At 41.2% G+C, this 24,436-nt stretch overlaps 1 protein-coding gene across 4 annotated transcripts in view; it reads left to right on the forward strand.

The window, feature by feature from the left end:
- The window catches only part of rbm19 (RNA binding motif protein 19), a 373,516-nt gene that overhangs the window by 269,225 nt on the left and 79,855 nt on the right, over positions 1–24,436 (forward strand). Inside the window, exon 25 of one of the 4 annotated variants that reach the window (XM_070887716.1) lies at positions 16,779–16,861. The exons of the other annotated variants lie outside the window; for them this stretch is intronic. The gene's annotated coding sequence lies outside the window, so the exon portion shown is untranslated. Of the gene's footprint in view, positions 1–16,778; positions 16,862–24,436 lie in introns of those variants that run through there. 4 annotated transcript variants of the gene reach the window in all.

Genomic DNA, 24,436 nt, shown 5'->3' on the forward strand with positions numbered 1-24,436 from the left:
CCCATGCTGACCTCCATCTGCCACAGTTTTGCTCCCTCATTTAATGTCCCTTTTCAACTTTCTACACTACTTACTGTGCCAACTGATTTAATGTCATCAGTAAACTTGGATATACGTCTCTCTATTCTTTCATCCAAGTCCATTGATAAATATAGTGAAAAGCTAAGGCCCCAGAACAGATCCATGTGGGACACCACTAATGACATCCTACCCATCGTCCCTACTCTTTTGTCTCCCACCTCCTATTCAGTTCCCTTTGCTTTCTGTTTTGCTGACAATCTATTGTGTGGAACCTTAGCCAATGCCTTCTGGAAGTCCATATAAATAACATCCATAGAACACTCGCTTACTGTGACGACCAATACAAAGTAATAATTTAACAAGTCTGCCATTTCCTTATTTTCAATTACAGTATCATCTGGGTCTGCATTACCCTTGGCAGCAGCAGCCAAATTCATGGTACCATGGGTGGTTCTGCTGCACAGGAGGGCAGGAAAAAGAGTGGGAGAGCTATAGTGGTAGGGGATTCTCAATCGTCTTTTCCCTGTGGCCGAGAAGCTCCTCCCGAAATCACAATGCAGATTTCATCCCCTATGGCGCACAACAGACATGATCTTTGCAGCGTGACAGTTGCAGGAAAAATGCAGGGAGCAGCGCCAGCCCTTATACATGGCCTTTTTGATCTTACAAAAACCTTTGAACACTGTCAACTGTGAGCGGCTATCGAGCGTCCTCCTCCGTTTCGGCTACCCCCAGTGTTTGTCAACATTCTTCGCCTGCTTCACGATGACATGCAGGCCGTGATCCTTACCAACGGATCCATTACAGACCCAATTCATGTCCGGACCGGGGTCAGGCAGGGCTGCGTCATCACTCCAACCCTCTTCTCAATCTTTCTCGCCGCCATGCTCCACCTCACAATCAACAAGCTCCCCGCTGGAATGGAACTAAACAGCAGAACCAGTGAGAAGCTGTTAAACCTACGCTGCCTCCAGGCCAGGTCCAAGATCACCCCAACCTCTGTCATTGAGCTGCAGTATGCGGACAACGCCTGCGTTTACGCACATTCAGAGGCTGAACTCCAGGATATAGTCAATGTATTCACTGAGGCATATGAAAACATAGGCCTTACGCTTAACATCCGTAAGACAAAGGTCCTCCACCAGCCTGTCACCGCCGCACAGCACTGCCCTCCAGTCATCAAGATTCACGGTGTAGCCCTCGACAATGTGGACCTTTTCCCATATCTCGTGAGCCTCTTATCAACAAAGGCAGACATTGATGCCGAGATTCAACATCGCCTCCAGTGCGCCAGTGAAGCCTTCGGCTGTCTGAGGAAGAGTGTTTGAAGACCAGGCCCTCAAATCTACCACCAAGCTCATAGTCGACAGGGCTGTAGTAATACCTGTCCTCCTGTATGGATCTGAGGCATGGATGATGTATAGAAGGCACCTCAAGTCGCTGGAGATATATCACCAACGATGTGTTCGCACGATTCTACAAATCCCCTGGGAGGACAGGTGCACCAACATCAGTGTCCTCGACCAGGCTATCCCCAGTATTAAAGCACTGACCACACTCGATCAGCTTCGCTGAGCAGGCCACATCGTTTGCATGCCAGATACGAGACTCACTAAGAAAATGCTTTATGCGGAGCTCTTTCATGGTAAACGAGCCAAAGGAGGACAGCAGAAACGTTATAAGGACACCCTCAAAGGCTCCCTGGTAAAGTGTGACATCACCACTGATAGATGGGAGACCCTGGCCGAACACCGCCCGAGGTGGAGAAAGTGCATCTGTGAGGGCGTTGAGCTCTTCGAGTCTCAACGTAAAGAGCGTGAAGAAGTCGAGCGCAGGCAGCGGAAGGAGCGCGCGGCAAACCAGCCCCACCGACCCATTCTCTCGACGAATGTCTGTCCCATCTGTAACAAGGTCTGTGACTCTCGTATCGGACTGTTCAGCCATCAAAGAACTCACTTTGGGAGTGGAAGCAAGTCTTCCTTGATTCCAGGGGACTGCCTATGATGATGAGGGGATTCTATTGTACGGGGAATAGATAGACATTTGTGCAGCCACAATCGAGACTCTAGGATGGGTCAAGGATGTCTTGGAGCGGCTGCAGGACATTTTGGAGGGGGAGGGTGAACAGCCATTTGTCGTGGTGCATATGGGCACCTACAAGCTGAATTTAGGGAGCTAGAAGTTAAATTAAAAAGCAGGACCTCAAAAGTAGTAATCGCAGGATTGCTACCAGTGCCAGGTGCTAGTCAGAGTAGAAATAGCAGGATAGCTAAGATGAATACGTGGCTTGAGGAGTGGTGCAGAAGGGAGGGATTCAAATTCCTGGGGCATTGGAACCGGTTCTGTGGGAGGTGGGACCAGTACAAACCGGACGGTCTGCACCTGGGCAGGACCGGAACCAATGTCCGAGGGGGAGTGTTTGCTAGTGCTGTTGAGGAGGGGTTAAACTAATATGGCAGGGGGATGGGAACCTATGCAGGGAGACAGAGGGAAGTAAAATGGGGGCAGAAGCAAAAGATAGCAAGAAGAAAAGTAAAAGTGGAGGACAGAGAAACCCAAGACAAAAATCAAAAAGGGCCACATCACAGCAAAATTCTAAAGGAGCAAAGTGTGTTAAAAGATAAGCCTGAAGGCTCTGTGCCTCAATGCGAGGATTATTCATAATAAGGTGGACGAATTAATTGCGCAGGCTGCTATTAACGAATATGATATAATTGGGATTATGGAGACTTGGCTCCAGGGTGACCAAGGCTGGCAACTCAACATCCAGGGGTATTCAACATTCGGGAAAGAAAGACAGAAAGGAAAAGGAGGTGGGGTAGCGTTGCTGGTTAAAGAAAAAATTAACGCAATAGTAAGGAAGGACATATTAGCTTGGATGATGTGGAATCTGTATGCGTAGAGCTGCGGAATACCAAAGGGCAGAAAACACTAGTGGGAGTTGTGTACAGAGCACCAAACAGTCGAAGTGAGGTTGGCGACAGCATCAAACAAGAAATTAGGGATGCGTGCAATAAAGGTACAGCAGTTATCATGGATGACTTTAATCTACATATAGATTGGGCTAACCAAACTGTTAGCAACGTGGTGGAGGAGGATTTCCTGGAGTATATAAGGGATGGTTTTCTAGACCAATATGTTGAGGAACCAACGATAGGGCTGGCCATCCTAGACTGGGTGATGTGTAATGAGAAATGACTAATTAGCAATCTTGTTGTGCGAGGCCCCTTGGGGAAGAGTGACCATAATATAGTAGAATTCTTTATTAAGATTTAGAGGGACACAGTTAATTCAGAGACTAGGGTCCTGAACTTAAGGAAAGGTAACTTCGATGTGAATTGGCTAGAATAGACTGGGGAATGATGCTTAAAGGGTTGACGGTGGATAGGCAATGGCAAACATTTAAAGATCACATGGATGAACTTCAACAATTGCACATCCCTGTCTGGAGTAAAAATAAAATGGGGAAGATATCTCAACCGTGGCTAACAAGGGAAATTAAGGATAGTGTTAAATCCAAGGAAGAGGCATATACATTGGCCAGAAAAAGCAGCAAACCTGAGGATTGGGAGAAATTTAGAATTCAGCAGAGGAGGACAAAGGGTTTAATTAGGAGGGGGGAAATAGAGTTTGAGAGGAAGCTTGCTGGGAACATAAAAACTGACTGCAAAAGCTTCTATAGATATGTGAAGAGAAAAAGATTAGTGAAGACAAACATAGGTCCGTTGCAGTCAGAATCAGGTGAATTTATAATGGAGAACAAAGAAATGGCAGACCAATTGAACAAATAATCACTAAGGAAGACACAAATAACCTTCCGGAAATACTAGGGGACCGAGGGTCTAGCGAGAAGGAGGAACTGAAGGAAATCCTTATTAGTCAGGAAATTGTGTTAGGGAAATTGATTGGATTGAAGGCCAATAAATCCCCAGGGTCTGATAGTTTTCATCCCAGAGTACTTAAGGAAGTGGCCCTAGAAACAGTGGATGCATTGGTGATCATTTTCCAACAGTCTATCGACTCTGGATCAGTTCCCATGGATTGAAGGGTAGCTAATGTAACATCATTTTTTTAAAAAGGAGGGAGAGAGATAACGGGGAATTATAGACCGGTTGCCTGACATCAGTAGTGGGGAAAATGTTGGAATCAATTATTAAAGATGAAATAGCAGCGCATTTGGAAAGCAGTGACAGGATCGGTCCAAGTCAGCATGGATTATGAAAGGGAAATCATGCTTGACAAATCTAGAATGTTTTGAGGATGTAACTAGTAGAGTGGACAAGGGAGAACCAGTGGATGTTGTGTATTTGGACTTTCAAAAAACTTTTGACATGGTCTCACACAAGAGATTGGTGTGCAAAATTAAAGCACATGGTATTGGGGAGTAATGTATTGACCAGGACAGAGAACTGGTTGGCAGACAGGAAGCAGATCTGGATAAACGGGTCCTTTTCAGAATGGCAGGCAGTGACTTGCGGGGTGCCACAGGGTTCAGTGCTGGTACCCCAGCTATTTACAATATACATCAATGATCGAGATGAAGGAGTTGAGTGTAATATCTCCAAGTTTGCAGATGACACTAAGCTGGGTGGCAGTGTGAGCTGTGAGGAGGATGTTCAGAGGCTGCAGGGTGACTTGGACAGGTTAGGTGAGTGGGCAAATGCATGGCAGATGCAGTATAATGTGGATAAATGTGAGGTTATCCACTTTGGTGGCAAAAACATGAAGGCAGAATATTATCTGAATGGCGGCAGATTAGGAAAAGGGGAGGTGCAACGAGACCTGGGTGTCATGGTACATCAGTCATTGAAAGTTGGCATGCAGGTACAGCAGGTGGTGAAGAAGGCAAATGGCATGTTGGCCTTCATAGCTTGGGGATTTGAATATAGGAGCAGGGAGGTCTTACTGCAGTTGTACAGGACCTTGGTGAGGCCACACCTGGAATATTGTGTTCAGTTTTGGTCTCCTAATCTGAGGAAAGATGTTCTTACTATTGAGGGAGTGCAGCAAAGGTTCACCAGACTGATTCCAGGGATGGCAGGACTGACCTATGAGGAGAGACTGGATCGACTGGGCCTGTATTCACTGGAGTTTAGAAGAATGAGGGGGGATCTCATAGAAACATATAACATTCTGACAGGACTGGACATGTTAGATGCAGGAAGAATGTTCCCGATGTTGGGGAAGTCCAGAACTGGGGGTCACAGTCTAAGGATAAGGGGTGAGCCATTTAGGACCGAGATGAGGAGAAACTTCTTCACTCAGAGAGCTGTTAACCTGTGGAATTCTCTACTGCAGAGAGTTGTTAATGCCAGTTCGTTAGATATATTCAAGAGGGAGTTAGATATGGCCCTTAGGACTAAAGGGATCAAGGGGTATGGAGAGAAAGCAGGAAAGGGGTACTGAGGTGAATGATCAGCCATGATCTTATTGAATCTATGTAGACTAAGGATGGATATAGCATCCATGATTTGACATCCGTGAGGCACTGTGTGCCATCAGCAGCATCAAAATTGTATACCACCACAATCTGTAACCTCATGAATAGGAAAATCATTCTTTTGATCGCCATCAAGCCATGAGATCAACCTTGGTTCACATCAGAGTGCACAAAGAAGTGCCAGAAGCCATACCTTAGAATGAGGTATCCACCAAGTGAAGCTACCACAGAGGACTACCTGCACGTTAAACATGAAAAGACAAAACTAAGCTATTCCAGAATCAATGGATCAGAGCAACACTCTAGCCCTACCACAACCAGTTGAGACTGGTGGTGGACAAGCAGGCAACTAACAGAAGGACAAGCATCCCCGTCTTCAACTTTGGAGGAGCCTAGCTCGTGAGTGCAAGAGACGAGCTGAAAGTGTTTCAGGTATCTTCAGCCAAAAGTGCCAAGGGGATGATCCTATTAAATGTCCTCCTGAGGTTCTAACTATCATACATATCAATGTTCATTCAATTTGATTAACTGCATGTGACATTAAAAAGTAGCTGAGTGCACTGGAAACAGCAACGGCCATGAGCCCTGACCACATCCCAGCTGTAGTGCTGAAGGCCTGTGCACCAAAACTAGACACTTCCCGAGCCAAGCTTTTCCAGTACATGTATGACTTGACAATGTGGAAGATTGCCCAAGTATGTCTAATCCATAAAAAAAAATATATCTAACCCACCCAATTACTGACCATTCAGCCTCCTCAGTAAAGGAGGACTGAGGTGATGCACATCAATCAAGTGAACTCTGTATTTCAATCTTGAGTAAAGTGATGGAAAGAGTCATCAATAGTACCACCAAGCAACACCTACTTCGTAATAACTTACCTACCAGTGTTCAGTTTGCATTCTGAAAAAAAACACTCGGCTCCAGACTTCTTGACAGTCTTGATGCAGACATGGGTACAAGAGCTGAACACCAGAGGTGGGGTGAGAGTAGTCTCCCTCAACATCAAAACATAATTCAATTGAGTATGGCACCAAGGAGCTCGAGCAAAACTGAAGTCAATGGGTGTCAAAGAAAAAACTGCAGTGGCAGGAGTCATACCTGACATAAAATAAATTGTAATTGTTGGAGGCCAGTCATCACAGCTACATGAAATTGAAGAACATAAAAATTAGGAGTGGGCCATACGGTCCTTTGAGCCTGCTCTGCCATTCAAAAAAATCATGGCTGATCTTTGACCTCAACTCCACTTTCCCATCCGATCCCCATATCCTTTGGTTCCCATAGAGTCCAAAAATCTACCTGTCTCATCCTTGAATATACTCAACGACTCAGCATCCACAGCCCTTTGGGTTAGAGAATTCCAAAGATTCACAACCCTCTGATTGAAGAAATTCCTCCTCATCTCAGTCTTAGATGGCCAACCCCTTATCCTGAAACTTTGCCCCCGAGTTCTAGACTCTCCAGCCAGGGGAAACAACCTCTCAGAACCTACTCTATCAATTCCCCTCAGAATCTTTTGTTGCAAGGAGATCACCTCTATTCTTCTAAACTCCAGAGTGTATAGACCCACTCTACTCAATCTCTCCTCATATGACAACCCTCTTATCCCAGAGATCAATCTAATGAACCACCTTTGTACTGCCTCTAAAGCATGTGTGTCCTTTCTCAGATAAGGAAACCAAAACTATGCACGGAGTACTCCAGGTGTGGTTTCATCAAAGCCTTGTACAATTGTAGTAAGGCTTGTACTCCAACCCACTTGCAATAAAGGTCAATGTGCCATTTATCTTCCTGATTGCTTGCTGTTCCTACATGCTATGCCTACTCTTGCTCCTAATTCTTATGTTTTAACTTTGTGTTTCCTGTACAAGGACACCTAAATCTCTTTGAACACCAACATTTAATAGTGTCTCTTCGTTTAAAAAATAGTCTGTTTTTCTATTCTTCTTACCAAACCTCACATTTCCTCACTTTATACTCCATCTGCCACCTTATTGCTTATTCACTTAACCTGTCTATATCCCTTTGCAGACTCCTGTGTCCTCCTCACAGCTTACTTTCCCACTTTAAGAACATAAGAAATAGAAGCAGGAGTAGGCCATACGGCCCCTCGAGCCTGCTCCGCCATTTAATACGATCATGGCTGATCCGATGATGGACTCGGGTCCACTTCCGTGCCCGCTCTCCATAACCCGTTATCCCCTTATCATTTAAGAAACTGTCTATCTCTGTCTTAAATTTAATCAATGTCCCAGCTTCCACAGCTCTCTGAGGCAGTGAATTCCTCACATTTACAATCCTCTGAGAGAAGAAATTTTTCCTCATCTCAGTTTTAAATGGGCGGTCCCTTATTCTAAGATCATGCCCTCTAGTTCTAATCTCCCCTATCAGTGGAAACACCCACTCTGCATCCACCTTGTCAAGCCCCCTCATAATCTTATACATTCTGATAAGATCAGCTCTCATTCTTCTGAATTCCAATGAGTAGAGGCCCAACCTACTCAACCTTTCCATATAAGTCATCCCCCCTCATCTCTGGAATCAACCTTGTGAACCTTCTCTGAACTGCCTCCAAAGCAAGTATATCCTTTCGTAAATATGGAAACCAAAACTGCACACACTATTCCAGGTGTGGCCTCACCAATATCCTGTATAACTGCAGCAAGACTTCCCTGCTTTTATACTCCACCCCCTTTGCAATAAAGGCCAAGATTCCATTGGCCTTCCTGATCACTTGCTGTACCTGCATACTAACCTTTTGTGTTTCATGCACAAGTACCCCCAGGTCCCGCTGTACTGCAGCATTTTGCAATTTTTCTCCATTTAAATAATAACTTGCTCTTTGATTTTTTTTTTTCTGCCAAAGTGCATGACCTCACACTTTCCAACATTATACTCCATCTGCCAAAATTTTGCCCACTCACTTAGCCTGTCTATGTCCTTTTGCAGATTTTTTGTGTCCTCCTCACACATTGCATTTCCTCCCATCTTTATATCATCAGCAAACTTGGCTACATTACACTAAGTCCCTTCTTCCAAGTCTTTAATATAGATTGTAAATAGTTGGGGTCCCAACACTGATCCCTGTGGCACCCCACTAGTTACTGATTGCCAACCCGAGAATGAACCATTTATCCCGACTCTCTGTTTTCTGTTAGTTAGCCAATCCCTATATCCATGCTAATATATTACCCCCAACCCTGTGAACTTTTATCTTGTGCAGTAACCTTTTATGTGGCACCTTGTCAAATGCCTTCTGGAAGTCCAAATACACCACATCTACTGGTTCCCCTTTATCCACCCTGTTTGTTACATCCTCAAAGAATTCCAGCAAACTTGTCAAACATGACTTCCCCTTCATAAATCCATGCTGACTCTGCCTGATCGAATTTTGCTTTTCCAAATGTTCTGTTGCTGTTTCTTTAATAATGGACTCCAACATTTTCCCAACTACAGATGTTAGGCTAACTGGTCTATAGTTTCCTGCTTTTTGTCTGGCTCCTTTTTTTAAATAGGGGCGTTACATTTGCAGTTTTCCAATCTGCTGGGACCTCCCCAGAATCCAGGGAATTTTGGTCAATTACAACCAATGCATCTGCGCAATGCCTGTCGCTACTTCTCTTAAGACCCTAGGATGCAAGCTATCAGGTCCAGGGGATTTATCTGCCTTTAGTCCCATTATCTTACTGAGTACCACCTCCTTTGTGATTGTGTTAAGTTCATTCCCCCTTCCCCCCCCATAGCCCCTTGACTATCCACTGTTGGGATATTGTTGGTGTCCTCTACTGTAAAGACTGATGTAACATATTTGTTCAGAGTTTCTGCCATCTCCATGTTCCCCATTACTAATTCCCTGGTCTCGTCCTCAAAGGGACCAACATTTACTTTGTTTTGTATCATCAGCAAACTTGGATACATTGCACTCAGTCCCTTCATCTAAGTCCTTAATATAGATTGTAAATACCTGAGACCCAAGCACTGATCCATGCGGCACCTCACTAGTTATAGCCTGCCAACAGGAAAATTACCCATTTATCCCTACTATCTGTTTTCTGTCCGTTAACCAGTCCTTTATCCATGCTGATATATTACCCTCAACCCCATGAGCCCTTATCTTGCATAGCAGCGCAGAAGAAGAAGGAAAATCCGGCAGAGAGGCATGCCACTGGATTGCCACTTCTGAGAATGCTGCCAGTAATATCCCTGAACTTCAACCACCTCGCTGCATTTACATGATGATAGAGGGTTAAGGCTAAGGAAACTGACCGATTTCCCTGGCTTCCCACTGAAGTACAACTTCAACCATGCTGGTGGCCATGTTGGAGGAAGAGGGTCAAGTTGTGGTCACCTATCTCTCTTTCCTGCATCCATACCTTCAGCAAGGGTTCTAGTGGCTCAGGCGGAGCCTTTTTCCAAAATATTAAAACTGGTCCTAAATCCTGACCACAACCCGCCCACTTCTAGGTTTAATGGAGGTGAGACGGGGGGTTTTGCCACTTTAAATACGAGAATGAGTCCCTAAAGCCTCTGATTTAACCTGCTATGCAGGTTTAAGTATGGCCGAGCTGCAGCAAGGCGAGCACAGCCTCGGGGAGCAATCATTGTAGGTCGGGAAGAGCAGGAGTACTTCCTACCGGCCCCCCAAGCTCACCCACCATCAGCCGGCTTTTACAAACAGCAACCCCCACCCCCGGGTCAGTGATCTATTTATTGGGGTCTATTGTCCAGCGTTCCCCACCAGACTGGAAGTCAGTTGTCCATAGCAAATTTGGGTGCGATGTAAAGTCACTGCTGACTTTGAAGCATGCCAGGTGATTGTAGGAGAGCTTTAGGAAATCACAATCAGTAAATCTTTGCAGGCACAAAGCAATTTGAAAAATTACTCAAAGGTCTAGGGAGATGATTATGCAAAATGTTTAAAAACTTAATGGCAGTGTACTGCATCAATGTCCTCTGCAGCAAGCAGTACCTCCACGGTAAAAGTCTGGACTAGAAGGGATTGATTTACTATTTGCATTCCTAAAACAAACTTGTTTTTGGCTAATACTAAGACCACCCTAAACAAAATCACCAATAACAACTTATAGGGCCAGAAATTGAACTTTTGGCGATAGCCGTATTTTTGGGGCATTTTTGCGCTAAAATACCATTACAAATACTACTATTTTTTAAAGGAGTAAAATTGGCAAAAAAATGCGCCCGATGGTAAAAATCGGCAATCCACGAGCATTTGCGGTGGAAACCGTGGTCCTCGGCAACTTTAGACCGGGGCCGAATACTGCTAAAAAGACAGGCCCTGGGTGGGGGGGTGGGGGGAACACACAAGAAAATTGCCAAAAATCAAACAACATTTACAAAACCCTTAACTAAGTATTTGCTGCAAAAGAATTAAAAAATAAAAACTTTAACTTACCTTTTTTTTTACAGGTCTTTGTACTTTCCGTTGTTTCTGAGGCTGCAACGCAGCTTTTTACCTGGCGTTTTTTTTCGCGCTGAATACTGGTGCGCCGAACGGTCAATTTAAAGCTGTATCGCGTTTTTTGCCGTTGTACGATGGCGGTCTGCTTTTCAGCGGTATTTAAAAACTGCCGGCGCACAACTTTGGCCAATTTGGATGAGTACCTTTTAACGTCAAAAAAGGCAAAATATCGCTGAAAAAACGGGTGCAAGGCTAGCCAATTTCTAGCCCATAAAATTGCAACTCACTGTTTTCACTCTTCCTTGATCTCTGCTACTTTTGACACTGTTGCCCACTCCATTCACCTGCATCTTCTGTTCTTCACCATCCATTTCAATGCTGGCACTCTATCACCAGTTTCTCTCCTGTATATCCCAAAACAGTAATCTTCATGCTGTCTCACCTCCTGCGTCTGCACGATCGGCACTGGTGTGCCCCAGGGCTTCCTTTCTAGTTACTTTATTTCCTGCTTAGCATCCACCTCCACTGCTAGTAAAATACTTTGAACTTCCTTTTACATGAGGATCACTATGTACATGCAAGTTGAATTTGTTGGCAGCTGAAACTAGTTTAATTGGTCTGCATTGATAAAAATGATGCTGTCCCATTAAGCAGTTTTTATCCACACTTATTCAAGTATATTCATAAGTGATCAGTTTTGAGAAAATGAGAATCCTTCGGAGCCAGTGTCAAGAGTATCAGAAAATGTGAAGGACTAAAACCTTTATAAAGTGGAACAGTATCCGCCTGTGCTTCCTCCCAATGTCAAGGGGACATGTCTAGGGGAGTTCCCAGGCTCCCCAGGAAATTCCACTTGCTTCTCTATGTTTGTGTTGTGAGCAAATCATGGTACCAGATAATCTGATTGCACATTATAAGATTATTCTATCTTTATTGTTTTCTAAATATTTGTGCCATCAGGATATTGCAGTTTTTTTCTGCTTGTGTGTGTGACACCTTACTTGAGAATATTCATTTTAGTCCGAATGTAAAGATCTGGCATTGTGGTATTTATTGTCTTTTGGAGTAAACAAGAGAACATGTTGGCACTCCTGAGCTCTCCTGTGTAATATTCTACAGTTAAGGGGTAATATTTAGTACCACGGCACGCTACCCGACTCGTGACACTCATAATGCTGCCGGTTTTAATTCATAGAAGACTATCAGCTTATGGAAACTGATTTATTGTTATGAATAAAAATTAAATGCAAGTGTTGGAAGAAAACCTGAATCATAACACCGATGACTTTAACTTCGCTTAATTATATTTTAGGAAATTGATTAAGTAAATAATATTGGGTGTAGTGCAGAGAATTAAATTATTTTTTAGCAAGCTGACAAATTTACTGTAAAAATCTGTGCAGAGGGAACCAGACAAGTAACTGGAGGAATTCACAAAAAAAACTCATGTGATTACCAAAGAAAGCTGTTAATATGAAAGAAACAAAATGAGTTAATTTAGCCTTTCAATTTGTTTGGCAGGTAATGTTTACTAGAATGTACAACATATGCAAAGTTGGGTGTATTAATGGTAGGTGATGCTGCTCAGTGCACAACGTCTCTGTTTCATTTATTTACCCTTACACTTGAATGAAGATTTTTTTTTAAATTCATCTAATATATTACAACTAGATTTTTTAAATTGAAAGCAATTTGCCATAAACACAACTTTCGGCCCTGGGAATCGTCTTTTTTTTTAAATGCTATTTTCTTAAACTTATTAAAGGTGTGGATTGTGCATATGCTTGTTGTACACCAAGTCTGTTTGCACCTTCACTGTTTAAGAAATTGCTGCATTTTGCTTTCAAAGCTGTAGGATCCTCCATATACACAACTCACTGCTGCACTTGAATAAAATAACTGTTCATTATTCACTGGCTTCTGCTCATACTTCCACATTTTCATAGATAATACAGAGTAATTATTCATTCATGACAAATGATTCTCTGCATATTTAAAAAGAATGGTGAAAATACACCTACAAAAGTGAGGCAATTAAAAAAGAGATGTGAGAATTCATGAATTATTTTGCATTTTAAGTCATTCTGAACAAGCTGTATGGTGTATGAATGTATGGTTCAACTCTACTGGAAAATACATTTTAGGTTAGTGAATTTTGAAAGGTGTTGATAAAGTTAATTTAATTTTGTCAGAATTGAAGAGCACAACTAGAAACCTTGACTCGTTTTAAGTTTTTAAACAGTTGTTATATTAATATATAGTCAACTTAATGATGTACCTTAAAATATTGGATTTTGACATTACATATTAAGTGAAAGACCTGGAAAAGGTGCAAACAATAATGGGAAAAGCTGGATATAGGCTCATTAAAATTGTGCTGCATTTTGGAACAGAATTTTTTTCTACATCTATTTTTTTCATGTACTTGAAATTTGGTGGGATTTTTTGCACAAATTATGCTTTTTTGAACATCTGTGCAAGTTGACAGGAATTGCAGCACTTCACACATGAATTATTTTGAATTTCAGTGACTATTAGTAGGCAAAGACAGAGCCATTCTATTTCAGCAAACTCTGATAAACAGCAACCTCTTATCAACATTGGTAAAGACCTAGGAGCAGGTTATTTGCCCTGTCTTTCAGTGGGGAATAATATGAGGAAGAGAATATTGTTTAATGAAATAAAATAAGATACATTAAATATAAATGCAAATTTTAAGAAAACTTAAGACTAAAAGACCGCCAATAACATATCTCTAATAGCAAAATGTTCCTACAGGGTATTTCTCGATATTCTAAGTTTATTTCATTTCACCTCCCTAAACTCATCCACCTGCGTCTCATTCTTTAAGGCACTCCTTAAAGCCTACCTTTTCAACCAAGTTTTTGGTCACCCTTTATCTTGGCAACCATTTTTGGCTGATTATGCCTCTGTGAAGCACCATGGACGTTTTTCTATGTTAACAGTTCTATAAGTGCATTTTTTTTGAGTTTAGAAAAATGCACCAGTAAATCAATTAAAAATCTTATTGACATTAGGCAAAAGCCAACATTCATAAGATTTTATTTGTCAGTCTATATTGCTGTTCACATTTGAATATACTCTTCATTGAACTTGATATCAATATTTTAACATTAAAATAGGTAGTTCCTAAATTCAGTCTGCATCATAGATTAAAAGCTATTATGTATGGGTAAGTGACCCCTGTGGAAACTGTTTTCTGCGTTTCATTTTTGCAAGGAATGTGACTGGAAGAAAATGCCTCCATTATTTTAAAATGCTGGCTTTCCAAAGTAACATATTGGCACATTTCTTTGGAGAAGCAGATTCACCACAGATTTGATCCTTATGGCACTGAGAACTTGACATTAGCCATGCTATTGTGAAAAAGTACCAGACAGATGCCAGGCTCTTCTTCACAGGGAAAGATGTCAAGCAGAGCACCATATTTAGGCTAATTTTATGAATCTCCTGGCAGCCGTTCAAAGCAATACTGTGAGCAGGCTTGAAGCAGGTGAGTTGCAATGGGCGCATGGCCTACATGTGGAAGCAATATAGAAGAGCTTTCCCCTCAAAAAATCAAATCACTGCTATAAAGTTCGTAGCAATTATTACAAAAACATTTGAGATAGTAGGACCTTCCAACATAATGGAAATGATCAGGAAATGCCAAGTTCAATTTTAAAGCCTGCTGGTACATTGACCCTTCGTGACTTTGCGAGATCAGGGATTGCATGCTTTGGGAGACATAAAGTAGTAGATGAGCCAAAACAAGAAATGGGAAGAGGGAAAATTGAAGTAATGGCATGAGAACATAATAAAAAGATAATGAAAAATTAGCTAAAAGAATACGAAATAAATCAACAACACTTTGTCAACAAAATCGGACTGCTTTTTGCAAAACAATGTCTAGACAAATTCACACTTTGACCATGCCACAATCCTATAACTGCTACATAAAGAATAATGGGAATTGTTGCATTTTTGAGCAATTTACGTATATAGAAAACAGTTGAAATATTTTCATCTGGATTGTGAATCTGAGTTTTATGATAAATTGTCCTCTCTTCTACAGCTGGAAAAATGTGGCGATACATTGAGAAGAGGATAAGGTTTTTTTTTCCTGTAGGGTGCTGCAACGTTATTTACATAGTCTTTGACCCACACTGACTTTTTTTGCATAATACATTTGATGTACTGTAGCTTTAGGATATGTCAGTTTAGTCTGGTTCCATTTGACCTGAAAAGGGAAAATGCAGTTACCCTTTTAATGGAGATGTCAATTTGAAATGAGCATCATTAATTTGTGATAAGGAATGGTGGCTGCTATCACAAATACTCTATTTTGCTTTTCGCAGCTAATTACATGTGTTCAAATTTGATGCCGTGTAGGAGAACTTAGTATCATGCCAAACAACAGATGTGTTAGTGAGCCACTTAAAATAACATGTTGTAAGCTTCTTGTCATGTAGATAATGATCCTGGTCTTAGGGCGAGGGTCTGTTTACCAACATTAAGATGTGTTTACTGCTCTCATGTTTTTGAGGTGATGTTGACGATGATTGTAGAGGATGAATGTGGCGGTTGGTTCAACTCTGCTTCTCTGGATGATGAGCAGCAGGCTTCAAAAGCCACGTCAGTATAATAATGTGCATTTTAAAAAAATGTAGCTTGTTTCAAATTTGGCCTCTGTAATAAATACCCGTGTATTTCAAAAGCAGGCTGCATAGCTGAAGGCTATGTTGTGAAGTTACTTAGAATTCAGCCGTTAGATCTGTTCTCTGATGGCTGAGCGTGATTGACACTTACAAATTACCCAGCTGAAAGTGTTGAGTCTTTGACCCCGGAGTAACATCTTCAGTGCGGCTGAGATTTCCCAGCATTTTGTCATCTAATTACTGCAAATCCCTTGAAAATTCACTTGATGGTGAATTTTTAATGCGGGGCAATTTCAATGTGATGCATAGCGCAGATGGTCACAGTCCTAGTTTGTAAAATATGATTCAAATAAAATACTATTTTTCTGCTTTATATCCTCCTTTGGAATGGTGCTGGTTTTCCCAGTTCCTGTTTTTTTTAACAAATCATAATATAATGAGCTCTATAGTTTAATGGGAAATGCTATACTAATGGGCACTGGCTTATGTAATGTTACCTGTCACCTACCTCATTAATATTTTTGCTGCTTTTGGAATTTCTATAATATTATTTTACAAAATACTGTTTCTTAAAGCTGACATTCTGCAAGTTTTTCTTTTAGCTTTTTGTATTATTACTTAAAATGAATAAACAAATCTCTGTACAGGAGAACAAAAACAAACATAATATGAAATTCCAAAAAGAAATATCCTCTTCTTGCTAGGCATTTGCAATGTTCCCATGCTGGAACAGGCAGGAAAGAAGTGATACATTGTTGAATTGGATGCAGCTAAAATGTTAAGCTGTTTGTCATGTTACAGTTTGTTAAAGTGTGCATAAGTGGAATAATGGTTCTAGGCTAATCCTATTCCACAGGAGCAGCACGTTTTCATACTACCCTTCACTTATTGATAGTCTGGGGCATTTTTAATTTCAGCCATCTTTGAAAAAATTTAATTTTTTTTGCTCATTTAATTGTTTTGAAAACATGTCACTTACACTAACTTTTCACTTAAACGAATTTTAGATTAGAAAAGACTTGGCAATAAATTGCGTGCACAAAAATTTTCTAAAGATTTTTTTATGCAAATCACTCTCTGTTAAATGTATACTCCACAATTTCACAAAAATAATCCATAGGTTAAACGTTGAAATGTGTTAAAAATGTCTGGATGTGTTGTGGATTAAATTGGTATTGCATATATATTTTAATTTGAAAAAATTGAACAAAATTGATGTCTTTCAATTGCATTGTAGTTTATGGACAAGCCCTGGTGAGTATAGAGATGGCTGAGAATGTCTCTGGGAGTGTGAACAGGAAATTTCAAGTTCATTTGTAAGTATGGGAGAATGCTTTTTTAGATGCGAGTTTGTGTAAGTGTAAATCGGCAGGTGAAGGACATGGGTATAGAGTAGCCAAGAATAAGTGACTTTCAGTCGAGGGGTACTGTGCATTCATGGTCTTAGTATACACTTTGGGAGTTTTTTTTATTTGTCTTCCTGAAATGAATAAAGACTATGGGGTGAATGTTATTGTGTGATTAGATGGTTATTGTGAAATTATGATTATCAATCTTCCTCAAGATACCTCGGGTAGAAACCACTGAAAGCAAATGTACTGCTGGTGACTACCTGAAAAACTGCATTGTTGTACCAAATAATGGTGCTGAAAAATGTCTCTTCCCTTTCTCCTACTTTCCCCCCCCCCCCCCCACGCCTCCCCCACTTTCAAACCTTCAGCAAAATCCTTTAAACCTTCATGTCTCTCTGTCTCGTCCTCCTACTCAATATTACATGTCTGAATATCTGCAAGAAACGTCTGTAAATCAATATCTATGCCCTTCCTTGGTTGACGCTTTTGACATCTGTTGTATGGGATGATTAAGAGATGGCTAAAATACTGTGAAACATAGGTCAGCTTCCAGTGAGATCCCACAAAGGAAGAGTTAGAATTGCATCAGACATTAAACTTTGCTTTAAGCCCTTTGAAAAAAGCTGTTCTCCCAAATCCTCAGCTGTTTATCATCCATATATATAGTCACATTTTAGTGCATTATGCAAGCAGAAAATTGACAATAATGGGGTACAATGACATACCAAGAAACTTCCATCAAATGATATTTCCTCTACTTCTCATCATAATGCTTCCTATTATGTTGCTGAAACTTGGCTCCCAGTTTTTTTTCGCTGAATGCAAAAAATTATCAAGTTTAAATGAAACTGTTACCAAGGAGAAATGAGGTGAACAGTATGGATACCTCAGAGTAATTTGTATTAGTTGTTCAAACATCAATTTTTGTTATTTAGGTGGGACTTCAGCCAACAGGTACAGAGTACGAGAAGCCTGTATGTTTTATACCACAGGTACAAATATACAAAGTTTAAGATAAAGTTGAAATTCCATATTTGCTTATTTGCATAATTCATCTGCAAGGATGAACTGTTTTCTTTCTGATACCTCAGTCCTGACTGTTTCTACAGAATCTGCTTCAAAAATATTACATTTTAATAATTTGTCTTGGAACTAATTAAATTACTTTATGACTACGACATATACATGAACATCAAGGCATTACTTATACACCAACTTGCTCTTCAGTCTTCACTTTCAGCAGCTTCGAGAAGGCTGCCAACTGCATAACTGAATTGTAAATGTGTGCCCTTAGCTGTAAGGACAGAATTTGTTCATCTCTTTAATATATATTTTTTAAATATGTATAGTCTAAATGAGCTGCATCTCGAATTTTAGAATTTCTTCCTGGAATTTTAATTAAATATTCACAGGAGATTCTAGGAGATTCTGCTAGATTCTAGTTTGTAACTCCAACCCCACTTAGGGATTTCCAATATATAGACAGAGGTGAAAACTGCCTGTGAAGTATTATAACATCATTCCTGCTCAGAATTGGTCACCTTTAAAATTCTATAAAAAATAATCTTTAAAAATGCATTATATATGTATTACTTTATCCTCCATTAACGTACCATTCCCAACACTTTGATTTAAAAAAAATACTTAACTCAAGCCAGAAAATTTATAATTTCAGTTTTATAATTCATAAAATTAATTGTTTAAGCTTATGTTATTTTAACAATTATTTCAAATGGTGCATTGTGAGCTATGCATAGTGCACTGCTCAACCTGTTTCTGTATTAAAGTTATAGACATGTGCTATTAAAATTAGCATAAGACTGATGAAATGAAAAGATGTCAGTTCTATGGCAAGGTCCTCTGATGATGAGGGTTGAAATTCTGTGAATATGAATTCCCTATGGATCTTGCAAGGTAGAAGATTTTAATTTTCACCCTCGAGACAGACCGTCTGATGGCACTTTTTTCAAATGGTAATTTCTCAGTTTGTAGCTAGAAATCACCCAGGCTTGTCTGGCTGATGCGTATGAAGGGAATTGGAGAGGATGATTTTCAAGGGCTTCGTTCTCACCTGTCAGTCCTTGCTGCAAGGGAGAATCAAAAAAAATGATTTGGGTTTGACGTTAGGGGTGAAAAAGCAAGGGTCAGAATGGAAAGGATGCAATCAGGGTGCTGTGTAGAGGTGGTTGTGAGCACATTGAGCATTGTTGCTGAAATGTTAAGAACACTTCATTGTGTTTGAGTGCTGATTGATCATTCTTTTACTTGGTATTAGTCCTGCCGGGGAACACCAATGAGTGTACTAATTTTCTGTTTGAAATACACAGACTGTCTTAAATGCACAAAGACTAGCTGTTTGATTATTGAATTTCTGACAACAGAAATGAGATTAACTGGCAGCGAATATTATAGACTCAAGGAAAAGAAAATACCACCTTATGTAGCATTTTGGTAAGACAATTTTTAAAAATCCTTAAAGGGATATAATGCTTTGTAAACTCCTGGTACTAAGGTACAAACTAGACAGTGGATGTCCTAAAACGGAGGCTGAACAAATTGGTAGCTACAGTTCTTTGTCCTACTGTTTTGTCTTATAATGGTCTAGATTTTTATTTATATATAATTATATTTCTGATCTCATGAAAGTATTAACCAAAGGCTTCCCAAAACACTATGTTACTGCTTGATGATCCGCTGCCTGTGTTTTTATTCTTTTCTTACTATTGTTTCAAGCATCTTTTTGCGTGAAAGTAAATTATTATTTGACGACTTAAACTTCAATTTTAGCTAAAACTGTCTGAATCATTAATATTCTGGCAAGCCTTACTAGCTTTTAAATCTTAAATTACTAGCACCATTTCTAGTTGGCTGTAGCAGAGCTATTGCACTTCATGTGCTTGCCTAGAATTCTATTTTTCAGTTCAAGTGCATGCTTGAAACGTGCTTTGAAATCTTACTTGGCTTTTGTTCTCGGTTGATCTAATACAAAATTTGCCACATTTTATAATGTCAACCCATAAAAGTTATAATTGCAGCATTGCTTGTCTTAGCCGTTTCTGTCTAGTCAAATTAGCTAGTATGTTATTGTGCAGTTTGATCCATTGAAATTGTATTTGAATCACGAATATACATAGCTTTAGCTATATCACATCCACAAAAATGATACACCGTCTGAATGATTGTAAACTGGAATTAAAAGCGTATGTAGATGGATCACAGAGCATTTCTCTTCTATAATGTTCTGAGAATACTAATTAAAAGTGCATGTTTCTCCTTTTTTGCTACCATGGCTTTGTTAAATAGGTTCATTTTTTGGCTGCAGTGAATTTTGTTCTGTAAGTTAAGCTTGCGACACAAATAGTATAGATCTTTTAACCTAACAACCATATTGTTACCGTTGCTGAACTGACAGTTTGCAGGAATGTAACTTTACTTTGGAGCATTTGAATTAGTAATGAATGCACTAATGCAACATGTTGTGATCCAGAAATTAGATTTTTTTCAAATGATGGCAAAATAATTACTTTGCGACTGTGAAGTTGATTGAGTGAATGAAGAACAGAACTGTTGTATTCTAACAGTTGCATAGTCATATAGCATGTTTTTATTGTGATTGTGAAAGTTTAATTTCTGTATAATAAAGTCCATAAAATAATTCAAGAGCTCACTTCAAAGCAACATTTCTTTGTAGCTACAAGAGCAGGGACTTGGGAACATAGGAACAGGCCATTCAGCCCTTTGAGCCTGTTCTGCCATTCAGTTAGACCCTGGCTGATCTGTATCTTAACTCCATTTATCTGTTCTATATCCCTTATCCCTGGCCTAACAATCTATCAATTGATCTAGTTTCAACAGCTTTTTGGGGAAGAGAGTTCCAGATTTCCACTACCCTTTGTGTGACGAAGTGCTTTCAGTTTCAATCATATCACCCCCTTAGTCTTCAATGCTCGAGGGAATACCAGCCTATCTATGCTACATTTCCTCATAATTTAAACCTTTTAGCCCCGGTATCATTCTCGCGAATCTGCTCTGCACTCCCTCCAAGGCCAATATATCCTTTCGAAGGTGTGTGCCCATTAGTTTTTAGTAATCTCTGTACATGGACCTTAAATCTTTCTGCTCCTCCAGTTTCTAGCTTCTTGCCATTTAGAAAATACTCCGATCTATCTTTTTTTAGAAATAAAGTGGATGTCCTCACACATCCCCACGTTGAACTCCATCTGCCACATTTTTGCCCACTCATTTAATCTATCAATGTTCCTTTACAACTTTCTGCTCTCATCTACATTACTTACAATGCCACCTAACTTAGTGTAGTCAGCAAACTTGGATATACAGCTCTCTCTTCCTTCATCTCAGTCAATGATTAAAAAATAGTGAAAAGCTGAGGTCCTAGTACAGATCCCTGGGATACAGCATTAGTCACATTCTGTCAATTGGGAGTATATACCCATTATCTCTACTGTCTTCTACCTCCTAACAAATTACCTACCAATTCCATGTGCTTCTATTTTCCTAGCAATTTCATGTGTGGAATCTATTTGAATGCTTTATGGAAGTCCATAGAATTAACATCCATAGACACTCCTTTATCTACCACTTTAAATGACCTCAAAAATTTCAACTAGGTTAATTAGATATGACTTGCCCTTTACAATTCCATGCTAGCTCTCTGATCAGTTCATATTTGTCAAAGTGCTCAATCACTCTGTCCCTAATGACAGATGCCAGTAACTTCCCCACAACAGACTTTAGACTAATGGGTCTATAATTTCCTGGTTTATCTCTCCCATCCTTCCTAAATAATGCAGTAACATTGGCAATTTTCCAATCCAAGGCGACTATTCCTGAATAAAGAGAATTTTGGAAGATCATGTCTAGAGCACCTACAATTTCCTCACCTTTTAATACTCTGGGGTGGAAGCCATCAAGTCCTGGAGATTTGGCTATCTTCAGTCTCATTAGCTTTTCCATTATCTTTTTTTTTACTTGTATTAAATCTAAAAAGTTCATTCATTTTTAGTTTTCCTTGTATTTCCATACTTTATTCTCATCCTTTACTGTGAAGACATAAACAAAGTAATTGTTTAGCAAGTCTTCCATCAACTTATTTTCGATTCCAATAGCTTGGATTCTGCAGTAAAAATAACGGTGAGGCTAACAACGCGCACCATTATTAAAGTGTAACTCGGACAGCAATTCCTGGCGAATGCACATGCACAGTTAAATGTGGAAATCGGGAAGTCGCAGTCAGAGTTGCCTTGCTGCTCCAGAAGCTGCATTATACAGATATTTTGCCGAGAGACTCGGCATTGAAATACATGGAACAGCATGAAGTTGCTGTATGTACGTGATATATACCCACAAAACAAGGCAGAAAAAGTTAGGGCTTGTCCATTCTAGTGTAAGTCCTTGAAAGAATTGCCCATATTTTCCTCAATTCCATGTTTGAATCCCTTCGGTGTCTGCCACAGTACCAAAACAGCTCTCATCAAAGTCACAAATGACATCCTTTGTGACTGTAACAAAGGCAAGCTATCCCTCCTCATCCTTCTTGAGTTGTCTGCAGCCTTTGACATGGTTGACCACTCTATCCTTCTCCAACGTCTCTCCACTGTTGTCCAGCTGGGTGGGACTGCACTTGCCTGGTTCCAGTCTTACCTATCTAACCATAGCAAGAGAATCATCTGCAACGGCTTCTCTTCCTATCCCCGAATCATTACCTCTGGTGCCCCCCCAAGGATCTATCCTTGGTCACCTCCTATTTCTCATCTACATGTCGCCAAGGGGCTACATCATCTGAAAACACAGTGTCAGTTTCCACATGTATGCTGATGACACCCAGCTCTACTTCAAACCACTTCTCTCGACCCCTCCACGGTTTCTAAATTGTCAAACCGCTTGTCCGACGTCTAGTTCTGGATGAGCAGAAATTTTCTCCAGTTGAATATTGGGAAGACCGAAGCCATCGTGTTCGGTCCCCGCCACAAACCCCGTTCCCTAACCACTGATTCCATCCCTATTGCCAACTTCTGTTTGAGGCTGAACCAGGCTGTTCGCAACCTTGGTGTTACATTTGACCCTGAAATTAGCTTTCAACCACATTCGCAGCATAACTAAGACCGCCTATTTCCATCTGCGTAATATCGCCTGCCTGCGCCCTTGCCTCAGCTTATTTGCTGCTGCAACCCGCATCCATGCATTTGTTACCTCTAGACTTAACGATTCCAACGCACTCCTGGCTGACCTCCCACATTCTATCCTACATGAACTCAAGGTGATCCAAAACTCAGCTGCCCGTGTCCTAACTCGCACCAAGTCCCGCTCACCCATTCATCATCATAGGCAGTCCCTCAGAATCGAGGAAGACTTGCTTCCACTCTAAAAATGAGTCCTTAGGTGGCTGAACAGTCCAATACGAGAATCACAGTCCCTGTCACAGGTGGGACAGATGGTCGTTGAGAGAAAGGGTGGGTGGGACTGGTTTGCCGTACGCTCTTTCTGCTGCCTGCGCTTGATTTCTGCATGCTCTCGGCGATGAGACTCAAGGTGCTCAGCGCCCTCCCAGATGCACTTCCTCCACTTAAGGCGGTCTTTGGCCAGGGATTCCCAGGTTTCGGTGGGGATGTTGTACTTTATCAGGGAGGCTTTGAGGGTGTCCTTGCAACGTTTTCTCTGCCCACCTTTGGCTCGCTTGCCGTGAAGGAGATCCGAGTAGAGCACTTGCTTTGGGAGCCTCGTGTCTGGCATGAGAACAATGTGGCCTGCCCAGCGGAGTTGATCAAGTGTGGTCAGTGCTTCAATGCGGGGGATGTTGGCCTGGTCGAGGACGTTGGTGTGTCTGTCCTCCCAGGGAATTTGTAGGATCTTGCGGAGACATTGTTGGTGGTATTTTCCCAGCGACTTGAGGTGTCGACTGTACATGGTCAATGTCTCTGAGCCATAGAGCAGGGCGGGTATTACTACAGCCCTGTAGACCATGAACTTGGTGGTGGATTTGAGGACCTGGTCTTCAAACACTTTTCCTCAGGCGGCTGAAGGCTGCCTGGCGCACTGGAGGCAGTGTTGAATCTCGTCGTCAATGTCTGCTCCTGTTAAGAGGCTCCCGAGGTATGGGAAATGTTCCACGTTGTCCAGGGCCATGCCATGGATCTTGATTACTGGGGGGAGAGGGTGGGGAGTGCTGTGCGGCGAGGACAGGCTGGTGGAAGACCTTTGTCTTACAGATGTTTAGCATAAGGCCCATGCTTTCGTACGCCTCAGTAAATACGTTGAATATGACTTGGAGTTCAGCCTCTTATTGTGCGCAGTCGCAGGTCCAAGACCACCCCAACGTCTGCATACTGTAGCTCGACGACAGACGTTGGGGTGGTCTTGGACCTGGCCTGGAGTCGACAAAGTTGAACAGGTTCCCACTGGTTCTTTAGTTTAGTTCCACTCCAGCGGGGAGCTTGTTGACTGTGAGGTGGAGCATGGCAGCGAGGAAGATTGAGAAGAGGGTTTGGACGATGAGACAGCCCTTTTTGACCCCGGTCCGGCCATT

The sequence above is a fragment of the Pristiophorus japonicus genome, chromosome 8 (genome assembly GCF_044704955.1).
Source record: "Pristiophorus japonicus isolate sPriJap1 chromosome 8, sPriJap1.hap1, whole genome shotgun sequence".
Lineage (NCBI taxonomy): Eukaryota > Metazoa > Chordata > Chondrichthyes > Pristiophoridae > Pristiophorus > Pristiophorus japonicus.